We start from the raw sequence: 4,343 nt of genomic DNA on the forward strand, positions 1-4,343 counted from the left end.
GGTGCTGGGGGATTGAACCGAAGTCTCTGTGCTTTGCTTGAGCTTAGCTTGTTCTAAGTAGGTGCTTTAGACCACTGAGCCATCTCACCAGCCCCTCTTTCCATTTTCTATTATCCTCTTCAATCTCCTTTTTCAGAGTACTGTAGTTTTCAGTGTAGAGGTCTTTTACATCTTTCATCAGATTGATTCCTAGGTATTTCATTTTTGGCATGCTGTTGTGAAGAATGTTGTTTCCATAATTTCTTTCTCAGTGAGTTTGTTATTCATGTACAGAAAAGCTATTGGTTTTTGAGTGTTGACTTTGTATTCAGCTACACTACAGAATTTGCTTATGAAATCTAGCAGTTTTTAGTGGAGTTTTGGGACTCTTCTACATAGAGTTATCATGTCATCTGAAAATAATTATAATGTAACTTCTTCCTTTCCTATCCTCATTCCTTTTAATTCTTTCTCTTGTCTAATTGCTCTACCTAAAGTTACCAGAACTATATTGATTAAGAATGGTGGCAGTGGACATCATTCATTTACTCTTGATTTTAGTGTGACAGCTTTCAGTTTTTGTCCATTTAGTATGATCCTGACTGTCAGTTTCTGATAGGTGGCTTTTATCAATTGAAACAAAGATCACCTATTTCAATTTTTGTAGGGTTTTCTTTTATTATGAAAGGGTGCTAGATTTTATCAAAAAGACTTTTCTGCATCTATAGAGATGATCTCATGATTTTTGTCCTTGGCTCTGTTAATATAGTATATTACATTTGTGGAGCTAGATCAGCGGTATAAGCACCTGCCTTTCAAGAGCAAGGTCCCAATTTCAACCCCCAGTACTGAAAGGGAAAAAAAAGGCAATACGGTGTATCACATTTATTGAATTGGGCATGTTGAACTATCCCTGCATCCCTGGGATGAATTCCACTCCGCCATGGTATATAATCTTGATGATTTGCTCCATCTGTTTGCCAGTATCTTGTTGAGGATTTTTGCATGTATATTCATTAGGGAGATTGGCCTATAGTACTCTTTCAGAGTTGGGTCTCTCTCCAGTTTGAGTATCAGGCTAATGCTTGCTTCCAGGAATGAATTTGGGAGTATTGTTTCCTTTTCAATTTCATTAAACAGTTTGAGAAGTAGTAGTGTTAGGTCTTATCTAAATTACTTGTAGAATTAAGCAGTGAATTCATCAGGCCCTGGCTTTTCTTTGTTGGTAGATTTTTAATCACATCTTCAATTTCATTGACTGATACTGGTTTATTTAGGATTTTTATACCTTCCCAATTCAGCTTTGGTAATTCACATGTATATAGGAATCTGTCTACTTCTGTATTTTCCATCTTATTATAACATAAGTTCTTGAAGTAGGTATAGTTGATCTTTTGGATTTCTGCAGGGTCCATTGTGATTCCACCCTTTTCATTCCTAAGTGTGTGAATTTCAGTCTTTCCTTTTTTCATAAGGTTGGATAAGGATTTGTTGATTTTATTTAATTTTTCAAAGAGTCAAACAACCCTTTGATTCTGTGATTCTTTCTGTTGTTTTCTTAGTCTGTACTGCATTAATTTCTGCTTTGGTCTTTGTAATTTCCTCCTTTATATGAGCCTTTGGCTTAGCTTGATCTTCTTTTTCTAGAAGTTTGAGGCTCACCATTAAGTTGTGTATTTATGCTTGCTCTCTTTTTCTGATATGTGTATTAACTGCTATAAATTTCCCTCTTAGGACTGCTTTCATTGTGTCCCATAAGTTCTGGTATGTTGTAATGTCCCTATCATGTAATTGTAGAAACTATCTAATTTCTTCTTTAATTTCATCTGTGATCCATTTGTAGTTCAGGAGGATGCTATTTAATTTTCATGTATTTATTAAGTTCTTGTGGTTTCTTTTGCCATTGATTTCAAATTTCATTGCACTATGGTCTAACAATATGTATGGGATAATTTCATTTACTTTGTATTTACTTAAGCATGTTCTATGAGCTGGTATGTGTTCTGTTTTGCAGAATGCCCTGTGTGCAGCTAAGAATGTGTATTCTGATATTTTGGGGTTCAACACTCTACAGACGTCTACTAAGTGCATTTTGTTCAAAAATTTGGTTCAGTTCTAATATTTCATTATTGATTTTTTTCCATAATTTTATTGAGAGACAAATAGCAATGAGACAGTTTCAAATCAAATTGGTAGGACTCATTGTTGATTTTTTGTCTAGTTGATGTCTTTCTGTGACTGTGGGGTATTGAGATCCCATAATATAAGTGTATTAGTGCTTATTTGATTTTTCATGTCCCTTAATATTTATTTTATATAATTGGGTACCCTGATATTTGTTGCATATATATTTATTTGTATGATCTCTTTCTCTTGGATTGTTCTTTTTTCAAGATTGGTATGACTTTATTTATCTTAATCAGTCTTGGCTTGAAATTCACTTTGTCTGAAAATAGAATAAGTCCCACTGTTTTTTACTGGGTTTCTGTCACATGGGGTATTGCTTTCCATTTTTGACTTTTAGTCTATGAGTTTCTTTTTGAATTAAAAATGTTTCTTTTTTTTTTTTTTTTTTTTTTTTGTGGAACTGGGGATTGAACTCAGGCCCTTGCGCTTGCCAGTGAAGCACTTATTCCATTGAGCCATCTCCCCAGCCCTTAAATGTGTTTCTTATGTGCAGCATACTGTTGGATATTGCTTCTTGATCCATGCTGCCAGTCTGTGTCTTTTTTATTGGTGAATTGGGACCATTAACATTGATGGTTATAACTGACATCTATTGACTTATCCTTGTCATCTTCTTTTCCTGTTGTTGATTTCCCCATTTCTCCCCTCCCTCTGTTTAACTATTTGCCTTGCCTGGTGGATTTCTTCTGTTGGGGTTCATAGAGTTGTAGTCCTTGCTATCTCATTTTAGAATGTCTTTCAAAACATTTTGGGACTGGGGAGATAGCTCAGCAGTCTAAGCATTTGCCTGGCGAGTGCAAGGACCTGAGTTTGATCCTAGGCACCATATGTGGCACCAGCCCCACCCTGGGCCCACTGAGCAGACCACCAAAACCAGGTATGGTGGTGCATGCCTATAACCCTAGTGCTGGGGAAGCTAAAAAATGGAGTATCGCTACAAGTCCAAGCTGCATAGTGAAACCCTGCACCAAATACATAAATATAAATTTTTTAAAAAACATTTTGAAGTACTGGTTTGGTGGTCATAAATATCCTCAGATGTTCTTTGTTATGGAAGTATCTTATTTCTCTATCAGTTTTAAAAGACAGTTTTGCAGGTTACATCAATTTGGTTGAAGGTTGTTTTCCTTTAGGACTTAAAATACTTCACTCTAAGTGCTCCTTATCTTGAGGGTTTGTGCTGAGAAGTCATCTGTGATTGTGATAGGCTTTCTTTTATAGGTGATTTGTTTCTTTTCCCTAACAGTTTTTAAGATTTTATTCTTGGGTTGAACTTCTTGAATCTTGATTATGTTTTTATTTAACAGAAATTGCTGTAAATATTTATAATCAATTCAGGACATCGAGATAGCCATAAAAAAAAGATATTTATAAGAGAAGACTTCCAGAATGGCTTCAGAAAATAGCAAGAATAATGAGGATAAGTGTTTGATGAAAGGGGGAGTACTTTGAGGAGGATTAATGACAATGTATCTTTAACTGTAATACATTTTTCTCCTGTCATTTTGAGACAGGATCTCACTATGCAGTTGAGGCTAGTCTTGAGCTCATTTTGTAGAATAGGCTGGCCTGAAACTTGCAACAATAATCCTGCCTCAGCCTCCCTGTAATACATTTTTAAAATCTAAATATTTACTGTATTTTTATCATATCTTCTATATAGGCTTTGTCTAGTATATGCAATGTGTTAAATTCAAAATCCAGTACCAAGACAACAACAGCTACAACCAACACATGTACCAGGCTTATATGCTGAAAACTACAAAATACTAATGAAAAAGATCAAAGGAAATCTAAATAAATAGAGAGATAGAATATGTTCATGATTGGAAAATTTAACACATAAAGGAACTTTAACATATGTAAGACTTTTCCCCAAAATTAACATATGCTTTTAGTACAATATCTGTGAAAATCCTAGTAAGAGCTTTTGTTGACATAGATAAGATTGTTTTAAAATGCATGTAAAGGGGCTGGTGAGATGGCTCAGTGGTCTAAAGCACCTACTTAGAACAAGCTTAGCAAAGCACAGAGACTGCAGTTCAATCCCCCAGCACCACATGCCAGCCAGCCCCGCCCCCAAGTGGGCTGAGCTGGCCACACACACACACACACATAAATAAATAAAATAAATTTAAAAAAATAAAATGCATGTAAAGGCAGTGAGACCAAAATAA

This window comes from Octodon degus, unplaced genomic scaffold (genome assembly GCF_000260255.1).
Source record: "Octodon degus isolate 3935 unplaced genomic scaffold, OctDeg1.0 scaffold00221, whole genome shotgun sequence".
NCBI classification, from domain to species: Eukaryota; Metazoa; Chordata; class Mammalia; order Rodentia; family Octodontidae; genus Octodon; species Octodon degus.